This window comes from Musca autumnalis, unplaced genomic scaffold (genome assembly GCF_047663935.1).
Source record: "Musca autumnalis isolate F117 unplaced genomic scaffold, ASM4766393v1 scaffold_2, whole genome shotgun sequence".
Classification (NCBI taxonomy): Eukaryota; Metazoa; Arthropoda; class Insecta; order Diptera; family Muscidae; genus Musca; species Musca autumnalis.
Genome location: NW_027411755.1, coordinates 186,064,830 through 186,077,418, shown reverse-complemented (window position 1 = coordinate 186,077,418; position 12,589 = coordinate 186,064,830). Strand labels below are relative to the sequence as shown.

Here is a 12,589-nt window from a genome sequence, read left to right as displayed (position 1 = left end):
GAACATACCACTGTTGAGAACAGTCACGGACATCGAAATAAGAACGCATATAACATTAAAAGTCCACAGGGTGTGTTCAATTTGAAAAATGTGCTGAGATTTCTCTCAGTGTATTAAAATAGCGGATGTTTTCATATCAGATTACCTTCCTCTGAATGTGGAGCACATTTCCAAACATTTAAACGGCAGACGTGTTCGCGTAAAAGACATTTTATTGACCAAAACATCGATGATTTTATGAGAAATTATTAGGCACAGTTCTGAGTGCACCAAAGTGTTTATGGCTCATTGGCCTAAAGGCTGACGATATGTGATGTCAACAGGGATGTTATTTTCGATAAAACCATGAAGTTTTTGACTGTTTTAGTTCGATAATTGGTAATTATATAATTGTTTTCCTTTATTTTCACGGAGTCATTACAACGACACGCAAAATCAACTTGTTTTTCCATATTTCAATACCGGAGAAACATTTTTCATAAAAATTTCCTTAAAACAAGTAAAAAAGTATCAGTCGGCTTTGCGACAGATATATACCCCCAGCATGTGTATATTGAAACAATTTTTTCTCAAAAAATGTATGTATTTAGAGGGGTTTAAAAATTTTGGGCGTATGAAGCGAAAAAAAAGCTGATTATGATTAAAGATCAAACGTTTTGCGGAGGATGTACCTAAAGGAATGGATACCATCGTAATTGAGGCAGTGAATGCAACTTGCTTCAACAAAAATCAAAGTGATTCAATAGCAGGTCTTCAAGTGAAGTTATCCGAAATTTTGTGTGGGAGGTATCGGATGGAGTGGACAAATATAATCCATATTTGAACCTGATCTATACCTGGTAGATATATTAGGATGTGTAAAGTATGGGCCACATCGGTCACTCCCTCCCTTCAAGAGTTACCTACGAACAATTTTTCCGAAAAATTTTAACCTTTTCTGGGGAGGTACCTGAAGGAGTGGACCGATATGGCTTATCTTCGAACTTAAACTATGTTTGGACAAAATATTACTAAGGCCAAATTTTGGACCGAATCGGCAGATCCGTTCGAGAGTTATCTTACGCTCCTACTACGCACGGTATCATAGGGGTTTTTTGCAACTTTCAGACTATTTTCTCAGGAAGTATGGACTTGCCCCTTATAAAAGTTGTACCGTCGTATGGGGGGCTGTGAATAGGAGTTGCTACAACAAAAATCAAAGCGATTCGAGAGCAGGTCCTAAACTGAACTTATCCGAAATTTTGTGTGGGAGGTACCTGAAGGAGTGGACCAATTGAGTCCATATTGGAATCTCATCTAAATCTTGTAGACATTTCACGATGTGCAAAGTATGAACCAAATCGGATAAGCCCTTCAAGAGTTATCGTACGTACAAATTTTCCGAACTTTTGTGGGGGAGGTACCGGATGGAGTGTACCGATATAACCCATCTTCGAACTTAAACTAAGTTTGGACAAAATATTACGAAAGCCAAATTTTGGACCGAATCGGTTGATCCGTTCGAGAGTTATCGTGCGCTCCAGCCAGACGGACGGACATTGCTAGATCGACTCCAAATTGTCTGAAACACATTTCGTCCAAACATACTTGGGGTCTAAAACCATTATTTCGATGAGGCACATTTTGCCCGTATGAAAGAAAGTGTATATACACCCTCGTTAGCATAAATGCTGAGGGTATAAAAATCACCAGTTTTCATATGTCTATTGAATTAAATATGTTCTGAAAAGTTTATTGTTTTCCTTCAGATTCAGAGAATCATCACAACGACACACAAAGTCAGATTGTTTTCCCATAGTTCAGTGCGGGAGCAACATATTTCATCCAAATTTCCTAACAAATACCTCAGTTTCCATTAATTCTGTTGAATTAAAGATGTTTTCAAAGTTCACAAGATTTCTCCATTTTAAATTTCATTAATTCGTTATTTTTTAAAACAAACAAAAACTACAATATTTCCCCTAGACAATGGTGGAAATTATATGAAATTAGCTCCATTAATTGCTGAGTTATAGCCATTTGAAGTTTAGCTTGTGACAAAATATAGCTGCTACACGATTCTGTTCGCCTGTTACCACAAAAACGAAAAAACAAACAATGTTGCCACATCGTTAGTACAATGATTTCGCATTGCTGCACAAATTTAATAAAGCATAATTTTAGGCTGTGTGTTAAAAGAGTATTATAACAATAGTCGTATTGCTTCACTCTTTTAATTTAGTGCCTAAAACTATGGTAAATATTTATACAACCACACTAAAACAATGAGTGGTGGGTGTGTGATGATGATATGGCAATATTTATTATTGGTAGCAGCTATTTTTTAAAACTAACTAAATGTCAAATGTCTATATCTCAGCAATGGATTGAGATATTTTCATGAAAATTTCACTATCTGTTAGAGGAATTGTTGTAGTTTTTATATGACTGAAATCTTTAGACGGTAAATAGCTCGATGTCTGAGATATACTTAAATTTATAGAAACTTTCGAAGGGAATAACAAAAAAATTTCAAGAGTGCGTCTTCAGACAGCTCAACCTGAAGACATAAATTTCAATGTGTAGACTAACCTATGGGTTTTAAATTTAAATTTTCAAATGGCGCTGTGTTAAGCCAACGCTTAGCATATGCGTTATCGAGTAGTAACCTAAAAATCATTAAGCTTTATCCAAAAAAGAACTTGTGACAGCTGGTGTTTTCTGGAAGCCGTGTGGGAGGACCCCCGTGGAGTTCGTGCTCTTCAATTCTGATAGCTTACTTTTTCACTCGATTTTGTTGTCATTTGTATCGTCAGTGAAAAATTTACTTACCTGAATCCCGAGTCAATGACTTTTACCAAATATTAATAGTTGTTAATGTTTTCATTAATGTCAGGCCATAAGAGCCAAATCTGAGTAAATTTAAAAAGTGAGGAGGCAATCCAACGTTCAAGTGGGACAAACAATTACTGAATGATTAGATCCGGTTATATCCAATGTGGATACCTCTTGGGAAATTATTATGAGATAGTGTTGCTGTCAGGAAAAAACCTACTCCTCTACTTTATATTCCCAAAAACTAAGTATACGACTTCAATTTAGATATTCCATTTATTTCTTGTTAAAAAAAGTTTCAAAATATATATTTTTTAATATTTTCTCCAAAATGCAAAAGATCAAGGGATCTTGCTTTAGAAGCGGGTTCTTCCGTGCCCGATTGACCTGAAACCATAGTGTTTGGGCCAGCGGCTGCCAACCCACCATCAAACCTGCACTTTACGTAGTTTTCTATGCTGCTGCAACAATATTCTAAAAAATTCCCATCCTAACTAGGCGTTAACACACAGACAGTATTGGCAAGACAATAGCAAACCCAATAGAAAATCGAGTCTTCGATGACATTTTCGTCGACGATTCGTTAACGAATATTCCGAAATTGTCATGTACGACAACTTGCATGACCATGTCTTGCATTGTGTCTTGGCAACAAACCGAAAAATTCTCAAAAGTGTGCTTTGAAACAATTGTACACATATTTATCCAAATATAAAATTTTTGATTTGTAATAAATGAAAAATTATAATGTCATAAAATTCGGATACCGCGTTACTGATTGAACAATTTTATTTATACAAACTGCATTATGTAAAAAAACGGTAAGCTAGAATAAATAGATTAAAATGCTTTAAAATTAATTGTAGTTATTCTTTGAATAGGTGCATGTATGTTGAAGTCATGGAGAACATTGAAAATTCCAGCGACTGTAAAATACAACGTCTGTGGTATAAGGTAAGATTATAGAAAATTTAGTGGATATTCACAACATTCATTTAAAATCGTTTCTTTTTGCAGAATCCAAAAATAAAGAGAGGTCAGGTGGGGTAAGACGTGTATGGCGTGGTAAAGCTGGAAGAAAATATTGGATTGCGGAACATACGGGAGCTAAGTATTATTAATTAATAAACTAATTTATTTTGTAAAAATAATATATTTTATAATTAAATAAAAATTTGACACACCACAATATAAACGAAAATGTCTTTAGTTGGGTCATCGATGACCAGTAGCAAGACAGGGTCGGTGAAACAGTCGTCGACGAAATACGGGGATTTTAGTCATCTAGATCGTCGTCGACGACAACTTCGCTTACCCTGTCACCCAAGTTGTCGTGCATGAATACTGGGACACTTGTGTGAAAATGTCGTCAACGACCCCAAAGGGCTGTCGGCAAAGAGTCCTCAACGAAATGAAAGTGTCGTGCACGAGTCATCAATGTTGTCTTGAAGACACTTTCTACTGGGAAGTTACAAACCATTTTCACCAATACATTCATAATTTTCTCTCTATGGCGCCTTCGCCACGTTTTTGTTCAAAATGTTCTCATACCGGCACCGTTAAAGTTTTTTCAAATTATTTTTGGTACAAATATTAGCATATCACGACTATAAGTGTTGATATATAAATAGTTATAATTTTGCTTTTAAAATACCCAGCCAGCATTTGGAAGATTGTTTTTTTTTTTTTCAAAAATCACATTGAGGGGTCATTTTAGAGTCCTTTTGGTGACCAAAAACTGATTAAGTCGCTTGTATGATCAGAAAGGGACTCGAAAGTGACTCTCTGTAACGATTGAAAAGAGTTCAAATTAAAATACAACAACAAATGTGTGGTAATCACAAATAAATCATTTAGGGGTTTAAAATGTGACTATTTTTTTCGTTATTTATTGTCACATTTTGATCATCAGAAGATTGAAAAATGCTTAATCAAAAAAAGGCCATCCAGGTGTTTGGAAAGTGATTATAATTATGCATCTTCTGATCATATTTTGAACAGATAGCTCATTAAATACTGATTGTTTTGTTTTATCTTTGTTTTGTTGAAAATAATTCTCATATACACTTTCTACAAAACGTTGATATAAATGTAACGTATAATATTAAGAGTATAGACAAACACAACACATGTTCAGTTAAAGGGGATAATTAAAAGTCATAGCAAAGTAGAAAAGACAACACAACAAGGGAAAGAACAAAAAAAAAAGAAGAATGATAAGAAAATTTTTTTAATGTTTTCGTCTAATAAAAAGACTCATGAATGACTCCCTAAAGACTCAAAAACGATAATTAACATGACTCAAAAAAAAACTCGAAAAAGAGTCCCAAATTAATCAATAAATCACCAATAAATGATTAAAATACGACTCGAAAAAGACTTTATATACACAGTCTTACATAAGTATACGTACGCCCCATAAATCTCGGGTTTTAGAAAAAGTAATGATATTTATGAAATTCCAAGTACACAGGTTTATTTCGCCTCACTAATAAACAATATTTAATACAACAAAAGTATATTCCATAATATAAATAACGGTAAATTTTACAAAAACCAAAAAATTATACTTACAAAAGTATACATACGCCCCAAGGAAATATGAGTATTATCGTACAATTTATGGAATTAACAGCAAAATGTATACATTTTATTGTTTTGGCGAATGTGTCTGGGTGTCCGAGATATATTTTAAAGAAAAAATAAATAATTTTTGGGTGTTAAATGCCGTTATTTAATGCCAAACTTCTTGTATAGCTCGTTAAAGCGGACCCTTGCCGATTTCTTTCCGTTTTAGGTATTTGAGTACACAAAATCCACAATATTAGTGTCAGATTATAGATTTTGATATCCTAGAAAGCTTTTTAGTTGACCTTGTGCATAACACACCTTCCTGGGTGTCGATAAATTCACATTTTTCCTGGGATATCTCAGGAAGTTAAGAGATTCCTCGGAATTCTTGGCTCAAATTACATACAGAAGACCTTGAATTGTGTTTTAATATGGTGCTATGTAATCCTTGGACACCAATTGAATCGGAAATGTGAAATATTCTGTTAAAAACTTGCTCCCAAAGCATCAAAATATAATCACTACCAAAAAGAATGAAATTTACACTGTGAACAACGTAGTTTTCGTATTATGACCATTACCGTCAATATAGGGTCGGAAAGTATCGGATAATTGTACATTTCTAATACAATTGGTGTCCAAGGATTATATAACACCATATTAAAACACAATTCAAGGTCTTCTGTATGTAATTTGAGCCAAAAATTCCGAGGAATCTATTAACTTCCTGAGATATCCCAGGAAAATGTGAATTTATCGACACCCAGGAAGGTGTGTTATGCACAAGGTCAACTAAAAAGCTTTCTAGGATATCAAAATCAATAATCTAGCACTAATATTGTGGATTTTGTGAACTCAAATACCTAAAACGGAAAGAAATCGGCAAGGGTCCGCTTTAACGAGCTATACAAGAAGTTTGGCATTAAATAACGGCATTTAACACCCCAAAATTATTTTTTTTTTCTCTAAAATATATCTCGGACACCCAGACACATTCGCCAAAACAATAAAATGTATAAATTTTGCTGTTAATTCCATAAATTGTACGATAATACTCATATTTCCTTGGGGCGTATGTATACTTTTGTAAGTATCATTTTTTGGTTTTTGTAAAATTTACCGTTATTTATATTATGGAATATACTTTTGTTGTATTAAATATTGTTTATTAGTGAGGCGAAATAAACCTGTGTAGTTGGAATTTCATAAATATCATTACTTTTTCTAAAACCCGAGATTTATGGGGCGTACGTATACTTATGTAAGACTGTGTACCATCAGAAAGTGGGCAAAAATGACTCGAAACTAATGCAGAGGAAGACTCATTTGTAATTTGTTTAGAAGAGTCGCCTTAGGTTACGTTTTCCTCCCGACAAAGGAGTCATTTATGATCAGAAAATGAGCTTATATTCCAGCTTTTTAATCGTGCAGTCGGATCAAAAAAGACTCGAATTTGATTAAAATTTTCAAAAAATGCTGGCTGGGTATTATTTTTGAGAATTTACAAAATGTCTAGAAAGTGGCGAAGCCTCCCCACCTATGGGGCAGCTTCGCCATCGATATTGACCATTCTCCAACGGACTCTAAAACTGCAATTTACCATACTTCTTCCTTAAATATCAACATTATGCAAAAAAGGAACATGTTTTCTATTGAATAACACTATGCAACACTGAAAATGCAAACAACTTCTAGTATTAATTTTTTGAAAGTACATATTTAGACTACAAAAACCCTAGTTGGGTTTTGTCCTGTCAGATCCAGTTCGGATTTTATGGCCTCATCTAAACCGGGCTAAATCTACACTTTTTTGCATTTATCAGGCCTTTATCTCAGAAACGAATAGGAATTTGGCCTTGCTGTCTTTAGCAATATTGTAGCCATAAACTAGTAGAACTTATCTTTTGAAGAAACCACATAAGAAAAACTCCATCTAGGTCATCAAAATCTATAAAATATAGAAAATTTTACATAATTGCTGAAATTCTGGTCAGTATCGGCTAAACTATTGGGAGTTGAACCAAGTAACCTTTTGCAACAATCTTCCAAATAAAGTTCTCAACAATTCTTTAGAACATTCTGAAACTCTAAAATGCTTACTTCATGTTGTTTCAGCGGTATTTTGCATCATATCTTTTTCAACAAGTATTTTAAACACAGTTCACACCAACAGTTTATTCTCGCATTTCGGATTTCACTACATTATTGACATTTTTATTAAATCGTCGTTGAAAAATTTACTGAAAACAACGGGACAAAGGCATTTTACAACAATGACATGTTCTCAAGAGTTGTGTATTACATTCCAGGGAATATTTTTCCAAAAGAAAATATTCAGAAAAAATTAACAGTTTTGGAGATACGGTGCGAAATGTATAAAAATTGTGGTATTTTTGCATATATTTTGAAATTTGAGGCAATAAATGAATAAATGCAATCCCACGGCAGCGGGTTCTTTCGTACCGGATTGACCCGGAACAACACAAAACAAATGTTCCGGCCAGCGGCTGCCACCTCAGTGTGTACATGTTCGTATTTGTTTCGTTTTTCTGTGTTGGGAGCAGCATATCCCGGAATGCCTGCTCCGAATTCTATTGGTCCGAGCCGGGACGGAAGAAAACCCAGGACCAATATATCTGTGCTCAGTTTGTCACATTCGCATCTTCACCCACATCCAACCTTCGGTGAGATGCAATAGATGTCAGGAGTGGGTGCATTTAAGGGGTTGCTCTGGACTCGTCCACGTGAGGGACTACGACAGGGACTATGTTGCTGCATGCTGTGTGAACACAGTTCCCAGTGAGTCGTCGTCGGATTACGAGACTCCCTCGTCGTCTGATTACGAAACTCCCCCGCAGTCCCCTCGACAACAACCACACACGCAGCCTTTAACACCAGCCGTTGTTGTCCCAATCCCCGAAAATGCAGCCTTTTTGCAATTTAATTGCAATGGACTCCGAGGTAAGATCGAGGAGATAGTAGATTTTATGAGTCGGAAGAACATCAAGGTCGCGGCGGTGCAGGAAACCAAGCTGAACAACAACCACAGTTTAGAGCATTGCGATGGTTACAATGTTCTGAGGAAAGATCGCACCAGAAGTGGAGGTGGGGGATTGGCTTTCCTATTGCACCAGTCTGTCCAATACAGACCTATCTCGCTTGAGCCTGTCTCTAATGACCCATACATGGAATGTATGGGGGTAGCAGTCAGGTGTGGAGCTGCCGAGATAGAGTTGCTGAATGTATACATCCCGCCGAGAAATAGCTGTATCCATGATTATAGGCCTGACATTAGCCCGCTCTTGCAAGGTCATAATCGTCTGGTCCTGGGGGATTTTAATGCGCATCATGAGATGTGGCATTCGGCCCTCGGAAACGACCAGAGAGGTACAGCGCTGGCTGAGCAGATTGATACGTTTTGCACGGTCAATGAGGACGCCCCTACCAGAATTAGAGGAGAGTGTCACAGTTCGCCTGACATAACCATCGTGTCACCTGGTCTGACAAATGACGTTACCTGGCAACCCGTCATTTCCCTTGGATCAGACTATCTCCCCATAATTGTCTCCATTAGCAGACCACCCGACTTCATCACCTCTGAACGCCGCACGTTCGTCAATCATAAAAAAGCTGATTGGCCGAGTTTCAGAGAGTTCACCAATCACCGCTTCAGAGAATTGCCCAATCCTTCTGATGTTCGGGTAGCGGAAAGGACGTTCCGGGACATCATCACTGCTGCAGCCGCTCGCAAATATCCCTGCTGGTCGAATACCGGAAGTAAGACCAAATTTCCCAGCAGAGGCAACGGGATTAGCAAACGAGCGTGATGAGCTTCGTCGTATCAACCCCAATGACCCCAGAGTCAGGGAGCTGACACTGGAAGTTAACAGGCTGGTCGGCGAGCATAAGCGGAACAAATGGTTAAATCATCTGAAGAGCTGCAACATTGGAGCCGGTATAGGTGAATTGTGGGCAACGGTTAAGTCACTCTCGAACCCTGGAAGAAGGGAAGATAGGACCTCAGTCACGTTTGGCGACGTTACGTTGACTGACCCGAAGAGGTGCGCAAGTAATTTCAATCGACAGTTTGTCGAGCATCCCGAGAGTGACAGGGCGAAGAGAAGAGTATTACGTCGCATCAGATCTCTTCCTGCCGAGGATGAACCACCACAATTTACAATGGATGATGTTGCCAATGCCATCAGGAACGCTAAATCATCCAAAGCGTTGGGCCCTGATGGAATCTCCATGGTAATGTTGAAGCAGCTGGATGAGCCGGGAGTCGAGTATCTCACCAAAGTCTTCAACTTGTCGCTAGCCACCCTCGTTGTTCCCGAAGTCTGGAAAATGGGCAGGGTGGTCCCACTACGGAAGCCAGGCAAGGATGCCAGCAAAAGTGAATCGTACAGACCGATTTCGCTTTTGTCGCCCGTAGCAAAGACACTTGAGGCCTTGATCCTCCCCAGTATCAGAAATAGCTATCAAGTTGCCGATCATCAACATGGATTCCGTAAGCAGCACAGCACGACAACAGCGCTGCACGCCATTACCACATATATCTGTAAAGGACTCAACCAGAGACGGCCGTGCGATAGAACAGTGATGGAGGCTCTTGACTTATCAAAAGCCTTTGATACAGTCAGGCACTCCACGCTGTTCGAGGACATTGAGCAGACAACCCTCCGGCCAAGCTTGAAACGTTGGATAGTCAACTATATGTGTGGACGCCAGTCGTACGTGGAATTCAGGAATAAGAAGTCCAAACCCCGTAGAGTGAAACAGGGAGTTCCCCAAGGTGGGGTGATATCTCCGGAACTGTTTAACCTCTACCTCTCCTGTATTCCACCCCCTCCAGACGGCATTGAGATCGTGACGTATGCGGATGATTGCACGATCTTGGCGTCGGGTACCTATCCTGATGACATCTGTGAGAGACTGAACAACTATTTAACTGATCTTACCACCTTTTTCCATTCGAGGAATATGCAGATTTCCCCCACAAAATCTACAGCTACTCTGTTCACCACATGGACAGCGCAGTTTGGACGTGAGTTGAATGTCGTGGTCGACGGTAGCAGAATTCCGACCACAAACTGCCCTAAAATTTTAGGGGTCACATTCGACACTACATTCACGTCGTGCGCACACGCCACAGCTATCTGCGACAAGTTGAAAAGTAGGAACAAGGTCCTCAAGTCCCTGGCCGGCAGCACTTGGGGTGCAGATAAAGAAACCTTGTTGACCACATATAACGCGATAGGTCGGTCTGTGGTAAGCTATGCGGCTCCAGTCTGGTCCCCGAGATTGTGTGATTCGAACTGGAAAAAGATTCAAACTTGCCAAAATGCAGCCCTGAGAACAGCGACAGGGTGCCTCCTCAAATCTTCAGTGGACCATCTACATGAGGAGGCAAAAATTCTTCCTGTAAAGCAACACAATGAGATGCTTTCGTTGCAGTACCTGCTTGGATGTTATCGTGTGAGCCATCCCAATCACCATCTTGTGGGTAGGCCCGGCCCATTCAGGGAGATCAGGAAGGATATCCATGCTCTAGAGGGAGAGGTCCAACGATACAGGAGAGAACCCCTAGATCAACAAGCATATCAAGCAGGATTGAATAGCATTCACACGGACGCAGTTGCCAAGGCCTTAAGCAATTATAGTGTGAATAAAGTACTTGGAGTACATCCTCCATCTATCGCAGCTGAGGAGCGTCAGCTGCCACGACAAACTAGAGTAGTTTTGGCCCAACTACGCTCGGGATATTGCAGTCGCCTAAATTCTTATTGGGCGGAAATCGATCGCACCGTGCAAAACATCTGCCCAGTATGCGGCATGGGCCCGCACGACACACAACACCTTTTTAACTGCCCCGCCAAACCTACCCATCTAACTCCAATGGATCTATGGCTACATCCCATCGAAGCAGCCACTTTTCTTGAACTGGAGATAGACCCCGAGCCAGATTGAACAGAGGAACGAACAAATAAACATAACAAAAACACTGTTACAACAACAACATAAATGTAGTTTTTCGAGTTCATTATTTCTCCAAATATTGTTTTCTTGTCCTTATCTACAAATTTGCTTCAGAGGTCAGAAGAAGATTCGCATTGGTTTCAGAGAATTTTTCGTTAAAAACTCAATATTTAACCATGTTTAGATGGGGCCATAAAATCCGAGCTGGATCTGACACAACAAAACCCAACTAGGGTTTCTTGGCGTTTGGGTCTGTACTTTCAAAAAATCTTCAGTTCGAATTGTTTGCACAAGATCACCTTAAAAATGTTGCACAGTGTAATCAAAAATGATTTTGAAATTCACAAAAAGTAACCGATTCTATCGGTTAATTGAAGTAGGTACCTTGAATTTAGGTACAAAAATCATCATATAACTAAAAGAACCCAGCAAACCAAAATCGGAAGAAACATCAGAGTTCGGACCGAATTCGGTCCGAAAGTCGGATGAAACGTCCGAGTTCGGATCCGAATTCTGTCCGAACTCTGACCGAAAGTCATATGGCGTGGTTGACGTGTTCTCTGACCGAAATTCGGATGAAAATCGGATGTTTTAGCCGACTTTCGGACCGAATTCGGTCCGAACTCTGATGAACTATCGTATAAATTTCTGATTTATTTACCGACTTTCGGACAGATATCGGTCCGAATTCGGAAGTAAAATCTTATGAAATTCGAAAGTGTTTGCCGACCTTAGGACCGAATTTGGTCGGAAGTCAGATGAACTATCGTATGAACTTCTGATTTATTTTCCAGCATTCGACCAGAATTTGTTTTTATTATTAAAAGATGTTGAAAATACACAGTAATTCATGAAATATCCAAATCCTACAAAAGTTTATCTACTATAAACATATTAAAGGTTTTAATATCATCTTATGCTGTGTTAAATGCTGAACTTGGTGGAGAAACAAACTGTGGAGAACAACAAATTCGTCAACACGACCTGTGAAATATGTAACAATTGTTATTAATATATGAAAAAATACATGTCTTCATTCACATGCAAAAAATTTTGATACACATAAAAGTGTTAAGAAATTTAACATTGGCCACATACAAATATGAAACATATGACTTTCCACGGAATAGTGATGAAGTTTGACGAAGAAAATCTTTACTTTCATTAATTTCATTAAAATAAAGAAAAGTGTATGCAACCGATCGCTATGAATAACATTTAAACA

The 12,589-nt window shown here is 38.5% G+C and overlaps 1 long non-coding RNA gene across 1 annotated transcript; it reads left to right on the top strand.

Moving 5' to 3' along the window:
* The first annotated feature begins 3,545 nt into the window (after window positions 1-3,545).
* On the top strand, window positions 3,546-3,963 carry LOC141395021 (uncharacterized). Its single transcript, XR_012410532.1, has 3 exons — window positions 3,546-3,635; window positions 3,696-3,768; window positions 3,832-3,963. It is a non-coding gene; the product is annotated as an uncharacterized lncRNA (long non-coding RNA).
* The last annotated feature ends 8,626 nt before the right edge of the window (window positions 3,964-12,589 follow it).